Source organism: Dendropsophus ebraccatus, chromosome 6, assembly GCF_027789765.1.
Source record: "Dendropsophus ebraccatus isolate aDenEbr1 chromosome 6, aDenEbr1.pat, whole genome shotgun sequence".
NCBI lineage: Eukaryota > Metazoa > Chordata > Amphibia > Anura > Hylidae > Dendropsophus > Dendropsophus ebraccatus.
The window spans coordinates 39,315,209-39,330,578 of record NC_091459.1 but is presented as its reverse complement, the minus strand read 5'-3'; the positions used below and the strand labels follow the sequence as shown (position 1 = coordinate 39,330,578).

At 46.2% G+C, this 15,370-nt stretch overlaps 1 protein-coding gene and 1 long non-coding RNA gene across 3 annotated transcripts in view; both read left to right on the top strand.

The window, feature by feature from the left end:
- REV3L (REV3 like, DNA directed polymerase zeta catalytic subunit) overlaps positions 1 to 15,370 on the top strand; it is a 124,441-nt gene that overhangs the window by 34,160 nt on the left and 74,911 nt on the right. The window lies entirely within an intron of this gene.
- Positions 1,723 to 13,996, top strand: LOC138795574 (uncharacterized). The gene is made up of 3 exons (XR_011363632.1): positions 1,723 to 1,771; positions 9,798 to 9,890; positions 13,914 to 13,996. It is a non-coding gene; the product is annotated as an uncharacterized lncRNA (long non-coding RNA).

The following is a 15,370-nucleotide window of genomic DNA, read 5'->3' as shown; positions in this document are numbered from 1 at the left end:
CTTTCTCCTCTGATTTTCTGTAATTGGCCAGTGTTTTGCCAAGGCCTTACCGCTCATCAGAACACTGCTTAATGGGGTCAGGAATAGCAAAATCTCTCTGGTCCCCTCCCCCTGCTTTGCAGTAATTGCTCCCGTCAGTGCTGACTGCCATCAGGCGCTCTCCCCCTGCAGTCCTGTTTCATCATATTGCATTCATCAGACACAGTGATTTCTTCTTTTCCTCCCGTGTCTGCCGTAGTACGATTGTGTGCCAGTCTGTAGATGACAAACTACAGTGCAGTAACCAGTGGGAACTGCCCTGATAGGCAAAGCTTCTGTCTGGTGTTATTGCAGGTTTCCATAATATAGGCTGCTTATGGGAGCATTAACAGCCAGTGGTGTATGCATAGAAACTGTGTGTATCCAAGCTTTCCTCTGTTTTTTTTGCTTCCCTCTTTGCTGTACGATCTCCTTTGTTTGCACCATAGAGGAGTAATATTCCATTTTGCAGTAGACGGTCTCCTCGTGTGCGAGCGTTTCATCGCCACTCCCCTGGCCTCCACTGACTCCCCTGCCCAGGAATGTAAGCAGGCTGGAGGCCTGTCCGGCTCTCCACATGTAAAGCATTTTCCATTGCTTTCTTTTTAAGGTCATGACTCTTCTCTGCATTTCCTACAGCCATTTTTCTTTTTAATAAAACACCAAATTGGGATGAATTTAATGCAGATTTATAAATGTCGATTTAGTCTTGCAGTTTTAAAATCTTCTGGCGATTGACATATTAATAAAAAAAAAATCTTCTATCAAAGCACTTTACATGTTTTGCTGCAATAACTGCTTTTTCCCGTCCGTTCTGGTCTTATCTACTGGCTCTTGGCACTGGAGACTACATAGTGGCTGCATGCCCAATCCCCATCAACCTCCTCCTCTTAAAAAATGTTATTTTCTGGAGCCTTAAAAGGGGATATCTGGCTCTTTACAATTAATGGCCCATCCTTTAACCAATCATGGGGAACCTGCAGCCCTACAGCTGTTGCAGAACTACAATTCCTATTGCCATCCAAGCTAGAGGGCCGCAGGTTGTGCACTACTGGGTTGGATCATCAAAATTAGAAGGGTAGGGAACCCATTCTTAGCTTTAAGGGTGTCTTTACACAGAGAGATTTCTCTGATAGATTTTTGAAGCCAAAGCCAGGAATGGATTTGAAAAAGAGGAGAAATTTCAGTCTTTCCTTTATTACCTATTCCCTGATTATAGTCTGTTATGCTTGGCCTGCCTTTAAAGGGGTTGTCTGGTGGTCAAGCTTTTTTTAATATATTGCTGCTGGTGCATAGAAAACAATAAACATGTTATCCTTTCCTGTCCACGCTCCCTCGGTGTTGTCCTCTGGTGTCACTGCTTTCCCCATTTTGCAAACTGCTTATATTATAAGTAGTTTTAATTTACGATTACACCATTTTGGGCAGCACTGCCATCTGACCACCAACCAGACACCGTATCGGAGTGTGCCCTGGGGAAAAGGTCCACACCATCGATGAAACATTGGTGTGGCCCTCCTAACCTCCGTACCAGCCCTCAAAATAGAAGTGGGAAGCATTGGAGAGCTGTACGCCTTATGGAAGCCCTTGTTGACTGTGACACATTGTTATCGCCATCATCTCCAGCAGCGCCGCACCTCAAGTCCCAGACGTCATTCTCCCATTAAAGGTTCCCAATTCCCTCCTCTTCAGAACTGAGCGCTAAAGGACCAACCATCCGACTTCCGCTCACTCTTCCACAGGATTGCTACAGGTAAATTACCCTCTGTAAGTAGCACAACGACTCCCCCCTCAGAGGTACTGTAGTTTTTCCCTGTAAGTAGGACCAACCTATCACAGGCTTGACCACTTCTCCCTTCAGGAGAGCATTTCTTACTTTGAAAGGCACATGTTACTCCTGCACATGTACATCCAGAAGTTAGAGATAGTTGTGGCCTCTTCATCCAGTCACTAACTATCTCTGTCTGGGGCTACAGTCCTCCTTGGCTGTGATGTCGGGGAAGGTCCTTCATCTGACACTGTCCAGTAGCTGAATGTTGCCAAAGGACCTTCCCAGACGTTGCAGCCATGGGCCGATCTGTCTTAGATCATCAGTTATGTTTTTCTAATCCTGAATATGCCCCTTTAACCCCTTAAGGACAGAGCCTGAAATGGCCTTAATGACAGAGACAAATTTTATGAATATGACCAGTGTCACTTTAGTCATTAATAACTTCGGGATGCTTTTACCTATCCGGCTGATTCTGAGATTGTTTTCTCGTGACATATTGTACTTTACATTTCTGGTAAATTGGAGTCGATACTCATAACAAATCTTTATGAAAAAAACCCAAATAATGTGAAAAAATGTGAAAAAATGCATTTTTCCAACTTTGAAACTTCTTTGCGTATACAGAAAGTGGTTATACCACATAAATTATATATTAAATAGCATTAGCAACATGTCTACTTTATGTTGGCGGCATTTATTAAACTATCTTTCATTTTTTTTAGACGATAGGAAGCTTAAAACATTAGCAGCAAATTTCCAAATTTTCAGTAAAATTTCAAAATCAGATATTTTTAGGGACCTGTTCAGGTTTAAAGTGTATTTGAGGGGCCTGTATGTTAGAAAGCCCCACAAAGCACCCCATTTCAGAAACTGCACCCCCCAAACTCTGCAAAAGCACATCCAGAAAGTGTTTTAACCCTTTAGGGGAGTCACAGAAATAAAAGCCAAGTGTGTAAGGAATTTGAAAATTTTAATTTTCTGTGCAGAGATTTTATTGTAATCCAATATTTTTCATAATTATAAACCTATTACCAGAGAAATGCACCCCAATAATTATTGCCCCGTTTCTGCAGTTTATAGAAATACCCCATATGTGGCCCTATTGCGCTATTTGACGCAACCACAAGCCTCAGATATAAGGGAGCGCCTAGTGAATTTCAACGCCTCCGTTATATTTGGTCATTTTTGACTGTACCACTTCAGGTTGGCAGAGGCTCTGGGGTGTCAAAACCTAAAAAACACCCCTAAAGGGACACCATTTAGAAAACTACACCCCTCAAGGAATGTAACAAGGGGTGCGGTGAGCATCTGGACCCCACAGGTGCTTCACAGATTTTCCGAACAATATGGCGTGAAAAAAGAAAAATTTATTTTTTACACTAAAACGTTGTTCTAGCCTTCAATTTTTCATTTTTTTAAAGGGATAAGAGGCAAAAAAAGACAAAAAATGTGTAGCGCAGTTTCTCCCGAGTACAGAAATACCCCACATGTGGCGATAGAGTGCCAAGGGGGCGCAGGACGAGCCTCCAAAGGGAAGGAGCGCCAATTGGCTTTTGGAAGCTGAATTTCACTGAAAAGGATTTCAAGGGCCATGTCGCATTTACAGAGCCCTCGTGCTGCCAAAACACTGGAAACCCCCCACAAGTGATTCCATTCTGGAAACTACACCCCTCAAGGAATCTAACAAGGGGTGCAGTGAGCATATGGACCCCACTGGTGACGGGCACAAATGTGGAACAATGTGACGTGAAAGGGAAAAATTTCATTTTTTCACTTTCATGGCACAAATGTGCCCGTCATCAAGGGGTCCATATCCTCACTGCACCCCTTGTTAGATTCCTTGAGGGGTGCAGTTTCCAGAATGGGGTCACTTGTGGGGGGTTTCCAGTGTTTTGGCAGCAGGAGGGCTCTGTAAATGCGACATGGCGTTCATCATCCATTCTAGCCAAATCCAACCTCCAAAATCCAAATGGCGCTCCTTCCCTTCGGAGGCTTGCCCTGCGCCCACATGGCGCTTTATGTCCACATGTGGGGTATTTACGGACTCGGGGGAAATTGCTCTACACATATTGTGTGTTTTTTTCTCTTTTAACCCCTTGTGAAAATGATAAATTCAAGGCTAAACCAACATTATAGTGTAAAAAATGTAATATTTCATTTTCACGCCACATTGTTCCACATTTGTGCCCGTCACCAGTGGGGTCCATATGCTCACTACACCCCTTGTTACATTCCCTGAGGGGTGTAGTTTCCATAATGGGGTCACTTGTGGGGGGTTTCAACTGTCTTGGCAACACAGAGGCCTTTTGAATGCAACATGGCCCCTCGAAATCCATTCCATCCAAATCCAGCCTTCAAAAACGAAATGGTGCTCCTTCCCTTCGGAGGCTTACCCTGCACCCGCATGGCGCTTTATGTCCACATGTGGGGTATTTACGGACTCGGGGGAAATTGCGCTACACATTTTGTTTTTTTTCTCCTCTTTTAACCCCTTGTGAAAATGATATATTCAAGGCTAAACCAACATTATAGTGTAAAAAATGTAATATTTCATTTTCACGCCACATTGTTCCACATTTGTGTCCGTCACCAGTGGGGTCCATATGCTCACTACACCCCTTGTTACATTCCTTGAGGGGTGTAGTTTCCATAATGGGGTCACTTGTGGGGGGTTTCAACTGTCTTGGCAACAGAGAGGCCTTTTGAATGCAACATGGCCCCTCGAAATCCATTCCATCCAAATCCAGCCTTCAAAAACGAAATGGTGCTCCTTCCCTTCGGAGGCTTACCCTGCACCCGCATGGCGCTTTATGTCCACATGTGGGGTATTTCCGTACTCAGGGGAAATTGCTCTACACATTAAATGTTTTTTTTTATCTGTTAACCCCTTGTGAAAATGAAAAAACATGACAAGATTAATGATTTAGAGTAAAAATTTTACAAAAATTACACTAAATGTTGGTCTAGCCTTGATTTTTTTCCATTTCCACAAGGGGTTAAAAAAGAAAATGAACACAAAACGTGTAGGGTAGTGTCCCCTGAGTACGAAAATACCCCACATGTGGACATAATGTGCCATATGGGCACAGGGCAAGTCACCAAAAGGACAGAGCGCCATTTAGAGGCTGGAATGGAGGATGGAGGCCATGTCGCAATTACAAAGCTCCTGTGCTGCCAGGACAGTAGAAACCCCCCACAAGTGACCCCATTCTGGAAACTACACCCCATAAGGAATCTAACAAGGGGTGCAGTGAGCATATGGACCCCACTGGTGACGGGCACTTACGTAGAACATGTGCCGAGAAAATAAAAAATACAATTTTTTTCATTTTCACGTCCCAAATGTGGCCGTCACCAGGGGGCCATATCCCCGCTGCCCCCCTTGTTAGATTCCATATGGGGTGTAGTTTCCAGAATGGGGTCACTTGTGGGGGGTTTCTACTGTCCTGGCCGCACAGAGGCTTTGTAATTGCATCATGGCCTCCTCTAATGGGAATGGCGGCCATACCTACTTAGCTGGGGAAAAGGGACAATTCTAATTTATTTGGGGGTATTAGGCCAATTATTAGTTTATAAGGTTGGAAATGACAGGTGTCCATCAAATTCAACCTGTGTTGATCCAGAGGAAGGCAAAAAACCCTCTTAAGGCAGACGACAGTAGCCTCATCACAGGGGAAAAATTCCTTCCCGACTCCATAATGGCGATCAGAATAATCCCTGGATCAACGTGACCCCTGAAATAGGAATAAGGGACAGAATTTAGATAATGTAGAACCCCAATGATGTGTGGTGCGCCTTGGAGCGATCCAGTATGCAGAGGCCGGGGGGATCAGGACAGGCATCACACTGGTAAATGGTGTCCTTCCTGATCCCCCTGTTACACCACACTCTGCACTTCTTCTGGGGTCTCCCTTTCTCCAGTGTGGGGGACGTCACCTGGAAAATGTTGTCCTGGTGCGATACGGGGTCCTTCATATCCAGAAGCGCTGGGTCCGCTCCATGGCTACTAAATATTAGGGCGCTATTACTGCTTCTGATATGTTCGGATCGTGCCGCAAGCTACAGGGCAGCGAGAGACCAGAGGAGGGGGCGCTGGTATAAAAGTTATCCCCGTACAGGTGGTGACCTTTATCCAGCAGTGGGAAGATCAGTTCCCGGACGATCTTCCCACTAACTCCGAGGATGGGGGGGCGGGGGCCATCTGGGGGCTGGATTCGGGTGTCCCTTCCTACATACACTCTAAGGGTACATGCACACTGCGGAATGGCGACAGATAACCCTTCGTGCATTCCACAGCTGGCACCCACCGGCGGACTGATGCAGGCGCACGTCTCCACACGTGTCATAGACTCCATTCTATGCACGGGCGGATTCCGCTCTCCGTCCAACGTGTTCATTCTTTGGATGGACGATGGAATCCGCCCGTGCATAGAATGGAGTCTATGACACGTGTGGAGATGTGCGCCTGCATCAGTCCGCCGGTGGGTGCCAGCTGTGGAATGCACAAAGGGTTATCCTTCGCCATTCCGCAGTGTGCACGTACCCGAAATCTGTAAGTGTACCCTAAGGCACGCTCACAGAGTTTGTAGAATTTCACACCATACCGTCATCTCTTATTGGGACGGTACTGGCGGAAAAGATGTGTCTGGGGGGCAGCGTACGCTACGCTACCCCCAGATACGTCATTGGAGGATGAGGATGATGAGGATGAATGGAGGAAAGAAGGATCCCCCCATTCATCCTCACTGGCTGTTTCGGTGTCGGAGGTAATAATAACGTATCCCTCTGACGCCGAAAACACCCTGGGGGCCATCTTTATACGGGGACTAGTATATGGGGTATATAGTGGTGTAGTGTCAAACTTTATTCAATGTAGTGTGGTGTAATGTAGTGTTTTTTACGTGTTTTTTTACAGTAAGTATAAAAAAAAAACCTACGCCAACAAAGGAGTTGCTGATAAATGCCGCACTTATGTGCGGCACTTATAAGCAGACCGTGGCAGTAGAATATAGAAAAAAAACACCCTACGCCAAAAAGGAGGAGTTGCTGATTAGCAGCGCACTTTCATGCAATGCTGATCAACACTCAGCGGCGATAGGGTGCGGAAAATAGAAAAAAAAAATTTGAAAAAAAAAAAAAAAAAAAATTTCTACATTTGAACATCCCTGTAGCTGCTGATAAGTGTATTACACATATCAGCCGCTAGGGGGCAGCAGAGCGCAAAATACGGAAGAAGCCGACGCTGGAGCCGAAAATAGCCGAGAGAAGCCGAACGTGACGTCACGGAAGAAGCCGAAGACCCGATTGAAGACGAGGATGCCGCGAACCCGGAAGACGCCGATCAGGAGCCCGGGACAGGTGAGTAATGTACAAATACCTGCTCTGGACCCCTCGGCTACCTAGCTGAGGGGTCCAGGGCAGGTATTTACTATATTGTGGGACTCTGATCGCCGTGCCACCGGCCCGATCGCCGTGAATGGCCGGCCGGTACCGGCCGGCCGTTCACGGCGATCGGGCCGGTGGCACGGCGATCACCATTACTTTTTACAGTAATGGCGGTCGGTGCCGTCCTCGGACAGCACCGACCGCCATTTTTTTCCGGGTCATCGGGTCGCCGATGACCCGGAAAGGTTCCGATCGCCGCTATTGGCTGATCTGAATTGATCAGCCTATAGCGGCGATCGTAAGCACGGGGGGTGTTAACCACCCCCCGTGCCGTGAAGCTAAGATGGCCTGCTATGATTTATAGCAGGCCATCTTCCCCGACCGCTGTGTGTGAACACGCAGCGATCGGGGAAACATCGGGCGTAAATTTACGCCCTGATGCGCCAAGTACCAGGGCGCGAGGGCGTAAGTTTACGCCCGATGTCGTTAAGGGGTTAAAGTGTCACTGTCGTATTTGATTTAATTTTTTGGCAGAAATCAATAGTGCAGGGGATTTAAAGAAACTTTTTAATTGGGTTTATTAGGCAAATATGCCATTATCTGCATTCAAATAGACTTTTCCCAAGTCCCCCCCCCCCCTTCTCTCTCTCATCCACTGCTCATTATCAGGAAATCTCGACTCTTTTACCTCAGTCGGGCCCTGTCTGTTCTATGGAGGGGGGAGGAGGGAGATTAGTCCGCAGCAGAAAGCAGAGAACAAAGTATTACACAGCGGACCTGTGTGAAAGCCGGTATCTAGAGGTTCGAGAGGTCAGTGCTGACCTCAGAGGAGAGAGCCTGGTGATGTAGCTGTAAACAATGAAGACAAGAGCTTCAAACTGCTTTTTCATGATTAAAATTCATTTTTCCGCTAATAAACCCAATTACAAAGTTTCTTAAATTAGCCTGTACTATTGATTTCTGCAAAAAAATATATATATAACGACAGTGACACTTTAGGCAGACATGGGAGCAGCAGTTTTATTCCCAAACAATGAATGATCAGCTTCTATGTGCACATTGTAAAACATCAGCAGCTGAGATCACCTCCTGCTATTCAGCAAAGTTTACAGGCAAGACAACTCTGTGGTGGTGGGGGGGGGGGAGTACCTGGGTACACAGGCTGAAAGACAGCCAAGAGACAGCTCTATAGGTGAGAGATCTCACCCCAGGGCTTTATACACAGCTTAGGGGCCTATTCCACCGAGCGATAATTGGCCGAATCGCTCGCTGGAATAGAGAAAACGATCTGCCGATGATCATGTCATGTTTATTTAGGCCCAAACCTAAAATCATCGGTCACCCACCGCACATCGCTTTGTGGAATAGCGGTGCGCGGCGGGCGACCTACGATTTGAGAAGCACCATACATTACCTAGCAGGGCTTCTCCTCCACTCAGTCTTCCTTCCCGGGTCCTGCGGCGCAGCATCAGCTTCGGTGCAGCCTGACTGAGCTGTCAGACCGCTCAGCCAATCACTGGCCGCGGTTGATGCTGCGCCCCGGGACCCGGGGAGGAAGACTGAGCGGAGGAGAAGCCCTGCTAGGTAATGTATGCTGCAAGGACATCGGTAACTATGTGCCTGCAGCCCTCGCTAACGATTGTCGGGCCGTGGAATAGGATCTAGCCGATCGGCGCCCGTTTACATCGTTGATCGGGCCCTGCTCGGCCCATGAAATAGGACCCTTAGACAGAAAGCTAATTTTTAGCTTCCTGACCAACTCCCACAGCAGCAAGCAGGCTTGAGTGCCCTCGTATAATAATTGGAATACCCCTTTGACCCCTTCTAATGAACTGCTTTTGTTCTAAAAAAAAAATTTGCATCTTTTCCCTCTTGTTTTCTGGTAAAGTATTGATAAATTACACCCTGGAACTTGCATTTAGAGGGGATTTATGTGCCAAATTCTTAGTGTTATGGGCACATCTTGCAGGATAGTCAACCACATCATAGAAGGAAATACACTGTATAAAATGTTAACAGCTTGAGTACCAAAGATAGCACGCTTGTATGATAAAGTGTCCAGTGGGTTCAGTGAATCTCGGGGCCCCCACAAGTGTCACCCGCAGCAGTGTTTCATGTCAAGCCCATTCTCCAGGAGCGGATGTAAGATCTTGTACAATTTATGCTTCCCCTCACCTCCTGCGCACACAGCGCTGTAGTAATTTGCCATTGTGAAGGCGGACAGGCTGATAAGGCCATAGTGGGAAATGTCCAGGCTCGGTGCCAGAGCGGCTATAAGAGTGCTGTAAATAAACCAGGGGATGGCCCTGGGAGTTCTGCTAATGAAAGCAAGCACATGCCCAGTGGGAACCAGAACAAACACACCGGGCCCCTGCACTGTTTTGCTTGTGGTTTCTTTCTTATTACACAAAGCTGTCTTAAACCTCAAAGTATAGGGTCAAAGCATTACAGTCATTGTGGAGAATAATAGAAGGCCTGGAGAGAGAATAGGTTCTTGCCGTATTTTGTGCCTTTCTATAGCAAACTTTTTTTTCAAAGAGAACAACTTGTTAAACCACCAACAATCAATCTGTGGTTTTAGAAAGTTCTGATGGATATCCACACCCCCCACTCCCATCTACAGGACCCGAGCTGCTCCAGTGCTGTGGAATGCATTACGTCAGGAAGTCAGGCTCCATTCCTAATCCACAAAGCTTTAAAGCGAATGTATTATCAGGTACATGCCTTTGGGATTTTTACCTTAATAGATTGGCGCCAGCGCAGGGATTCCAGTGGCGCGGTCCTTTTTTCTTTTAAATGGATCCCATGCTTGACACCAGTCTTTGCTGGAGCACTGGGAGCAGGCCCGTATGCGCCCAGTGTGGCAATCTCCTTTCTGTGACATGGCTCCATTAGAATCAATGGAGCTGCGTCACAGAGGGGAGGGGATTTCGTGCCGGACCAGTGCTCCGGTATAGACGGGAACCAGACAGCGGTTTAAAAAAAGTACCGCGCCACCGCCCCACTACACTCCAAGCACTTAGACCTGTACACACTGACATTGGTCGATGACTGGTTAACCCACCTTTACCTGCACCGTCCTATTAGTTCGACCATTGTAGAAATGAAGCTCCTACCCCTCATGTTTGACTTGATGGTTACATGTGCCTTGTAGTGTCTGGTGTTGTCTATATGTATGTACCACCTCTGCTGCTGGTGGGGAGCAATGACTTCCCTTATGGGCAGGGAACATTGTTTTTCCTTGTGACATCCTTACATTAGGCAATAATGGCTTATGTAAATGTCATGTTAGTGACAGTATGATAGCAGTGAATTTTAAGCCAGTGTAATGGATCAATATTATCCCAGATTTTTATCGCTAAGGCTGGGTTCACACTGCTTTTTTTTGCTGTCCTTTTTAAATGATTTCTTGAGGGGAGCTTTACACGTACCGTATCGCAGCTGATTTGACTAAATGAATGAACGCAGCATTAAATCCGCACTGTAAAACCTGCTGCTGATGGTGAAGATTTGATGCTGTCTTCGTTTATTTAGTCAAATCTGCTGCAATATGGTACGTGTGAAGTTACTCTTAAGGTACACAAAAACGTGGTCAACCACGTTTTTCTGTAAGCTAAAAAATACATCTGTTTTGATCCTTTTTCTTTATAATGGAAGTCAAAACGGATCCAAGCGGATTTACACAATTGCATCCGTTTTTTGCTTCTGTTTTTTCCCATTAAATGGATATGTTAAATTGACTGCAAAAACACAGTGTGAACCCATTCTGATCACTTGGAAACTGGGCCAGTGTCATTCCTGGACCAAAGTGCCCAGGACTAGAGATGAGAGGGACTCATGCTCATATCTAGGTTATGTCTGTATTAGAGATGAGCAAACCTTGAGCATGCTCGAGTCCATCCGAACCTGATCGTTCAGCATTTGATTAGCGGTGGCTGCTGAAGTTGGATAAAGATCTAAGGTTGTCTGGAAAACATGGATACAGCCAATGACTATATCCATGTTTTCTACATAGCCTTAGGACTTTATCCAACTTCAGCAGCCACCGCTAATGAAATGCCGAACGATCGGGTTCGGATGGACTCGAGCATGCTCCAGGTTCTGTCATCTCTAGTCTGTATGCAGGTTTTCCAGGACTCCCTAGGGCGGCATCTAACAGCAGCCACCGCTAATCAAATGCAGAGCTATCTGACTCGAGCATACTTGAAAATAGTATTCAGCTGGAAAACTGCATGTAAGTTGTATTCAGTAGTACTAATTCAAATGAATGGGCAACCATAGAACACATAGTAGTATCACCACAACTGGTTTATATTTTAAACAATATGACTCTGCCACTAGCTGGTGTAAATATTTATATGAATCAGTAGTATGCAGCTATAGACTAGTCCACTGTGCAGGAGAGGTTTTCTATGGGCATTTGCTGGTGCTCTGGACAGTAAATTACAAATCTGAAAGTAAATTATAAATCTATATAACTTTTTCAGACAACGGTTAATTTAAAAGTAAAAATGAAAATAAATAAAAAAATCGCCGGACTACCCCTTTAAGCATATGCTGCATCGACTTTTTTTTCTTACCAGGACCATGTAAATTTAATAGCAGCTGTATCTGGTTTTGTAGCTTTTCCTCTTTACTATTTGTTGTGAACTTTGCTGTAGATGCACAGCATTTCCTTTCCTAAATTGTTGTAGATTTTGACTTCCCTGCTGCCAAGGCAGCCGGCTGATCTCCTGGGATATAGACAGGAGAATTCCCCTTATATATCCATTATAATTGCATTATGAGACAGCCTAGGATCAAAGAAAATGTCGAGATTAAGGAGGCATTGCTGGGACTCTTATGTTGTATTTTCTATGTTTAGAGTCCTCTACAAAGTAGGTTGTGACGGTCTTCAGCTCTCTAGCTGTAAATCTTCTGCTAATGTTTTTCAGCAACTTTCTTTTCAGCATTTAGCGTTTTCTAACGTGTGCCGCCAAGCGTCTAGTATCAGAACTTATGAGGTCTGCCCTCAGTTCTTACCATATTTAGCTATGAATCTTGAAGGAAGAGCTGCTCTGTGTCTTCTCTTTCTGGCACTAGGCTTGTCAGGATCTTCAGAAACCTAAAAGAAATATCCCAAACTAACCAAGTCTTGCTAGTATGTTATTATTTTATAATTTTCCTTTTTTTAATACTTTTTTTTTCCGCACTGTAATTTTGGTGGAATTGTTTTCGTTATTTTAAGTACTTCCACAATGGGTACATAGACAATTTGGTGCCAGAATTCATGTGCTGTATGCCGTTTTTCATTTTATTGCCGATTTTACAGTTGTGCATGGATGAGTTTAAATGGAGTCTGTAACTAGGTTTATCCCGCCATTAATGAGGGCAGCATATACTAGTGACAGAAATGCTGAACAGATCAGCGTATCACTTACATCATTCCGTTCAGCCGTTCTCCTAATATGCAGGAGAATAGGATTCTTGCCACACCCCTATCCCCGCCCCACAAATGCTGAATGACAGTTGACTGCCTATACACAGCATGGATAGATAACTGCCAATCAGCAGCTGGTAGGCGGAGCATTCTGCTTCGCATGAATATTGAGGACTACCAAGTTCATGCACATAATGGAGAGGAATATTTACTGTCCATGTTATTCTGGAGGAGATCTCTGAATCAGCTTCAAAAAACAATGTAAGTGATACATCATTCTGTTCAGCTTCTCTGCCATTAGTTTATGCTACCCTCTATGCTAGACTCTTTAAAGTAATGAATGAGCCACGAAAAGGTAAAAATCCATTTAAGGGTATATTCACACGAACGGGCTCGCAGCGAGATTCTCGCTGCGAGCCCGGCAGGTCCTGGTAGTTCCCATACACTACATACTTGCTGTGGTCTAAACGACCGCAGCGAGTATGTAATTATACCGCCCTTAACCCCTTCTGCTCCCGCCCGGCTCCCCCGCTGTAAAAGCATACATTACCTGTCCTTGCTGCACGGGTCCGGCGTCCTGCTCTCCTGTCTGGCCAATCAGTGGCTGCGGCTGGGCAACACACTAATTGGCCGGACAGGAGAGCAGGACGCCGGACCCGTGCAGCAAGGACAGGTAATGTATGCTTTTACAGCGGGGGAGCCGGGCGGGAGCAGAAGGGGTTAAGGGCTGTATAATTACATACTCGCTGCGGTCGTTTAGACCGCAGCAAGTATGTAGTGTATGGGAACTGCCAGGACCAGCCGGGCTCGCAGCGAGAATCTCGCTGCGAGCCCGTTCGTGTGAATATACCCTAAGGGTGCTAACACACGACCGATGCGCAGCAGATCTGCAGCAGATTTGATGCGGTTTTCAGTTATTTACATCAAATCTGCTGCGTATCCGCTATGTATCCGCAGCAGAAAATTCACTGCGATACGGTGTGTGTAAGGCTACCCTAAAGGGAACCTGTCACCCCCCGTGCCGGGCAGAGCCCAGCTGACCCCCTGGTGGAGACCCTTATACTTACCCCATGCACAAAGTCCCACTCCCGTTGCCAAGATATCACCGTCTGAAGCCCAGCGCGCGCTCATCAGAGATGAGTCCGCTCATAGAGAATGAATGGAGCCGTCATTCTCTATGAGCGTCGGGCTTCTGACGGCTATATCTCGGCAACCGGAGCGTGTCCAGGAACAGGACTTCGTGCACGGGGTAAGTATAAGGGTGTCAACCGAGTGGACATTAACAGATAGAAGCCTCACCCACACATTTTTTCTTTTCAGACCTCTGACATCTGCATCAGTAATGTCCTGGAGAAACCAGCCTACCCAGGCATTGTCAGGCAATGCTTCATTAAAAGAAAAAAAGTGACTCATTGACTTTTGTTGAAGTTTCTTTTCTACAAAAACTGAGCATATAAGTGCAGGTCCTATTTATTTTTTTGCAGAACAGATCAGTGGTTAAAAAAAAGTTTTCAATGGAGTGTGGATCCTGGTTTATAGACAGAAAAAGCTGATGTGTAGATGAGGCCTAAGGCCACATTTACAAATCCATAGTCCCGGTGGTATCCGATGTGTATCCACGGGTAAAAGGGACCCTTAAGGCCCTATACTGACTGAGGACCCTAAGGCCCTATACTGACTGAGGACCCTAAGGCCCTATACTGACTGAGGACCCTAAGGCCCTATACTGACTGAGGACCCTAAGGCCCTATGCCACTGCTATTCCACACGGCAACAGCGAGCGAGTAAGTGCGGAAGGGGCAGCGGGGGGGGGGGGGGGGTGGGCTGCACAGGTGATCACTAGATCGTCCGGGCAGCCCATAGCATACAGCAGCAGTCTCCTGCCGCCGCTCCTATTCCACGGGCCGACTCGTTCCCCCCTCGCTGCCACCGCTATTCCACGCGGCAGCAGCGAGCGGGTAAGTGCGGGAGGGGCCATGGAGAGCTGCGGGGGGCTGCTTGGGTGATTGCTAGATCGTCCGGGCAGCCCATAGCATACAGTAGCGGTCTCCTGCCGCTGGTCCTATTCCACGGAGTGACTGCAGCAGATTGTTGCTGTATCAGTCGTTTCTCTTTCAACATGTTTAAAACACAAATGACTCAACGATCAGCCGACATGAACGATGCCGGCTGATCGTCGCCTTCTATTCCACTGCCGATATCGGCTGAATACGGCCGATAATCGTAATGTGGAATAGGGCCTTTACACAGAGTCCTGACTTCAACATCATTGAACACATTTAGGATACGTTGAAAGCCTGGTTGTTAGTGAGACGGCCTTCTCTAATATTAGTGCCTGGTCTCAGCAATGTTCCTTCGACTGTATGGGTGCAGATTCCATCAGACACAATGCAACATCTTATAGAAAGACTTCCTAGGGGAGTGGAAGCTGTTCTAGCCCAGCTCCTTCTAAGCCCCCTTGGTTTTATAGTTACATATATACATAGTTAATATGGTTGACAAAAGACACATAACCATCAAGTTCAACCAAGGAGAAGATGGATACAGGGAAGGGGGGTATAAGGAGGGGATGGATACAAAGAAGGGGACAGATGAGGATAGGTTCTATACCTATGCATTTATATTATTTTGGTCTAAGAACTTGTCTAGGCCTGTTGTGAAACCTCCACTGTTTTTGCTGTGACCAGATCCTGGGGTAGACTGTTCCACAGATTCACAGTTCTCATTGTAAAGAAGGCTTGTCTCCTCCAGAGATTGAACCTTTTTTTTCTCCTTTG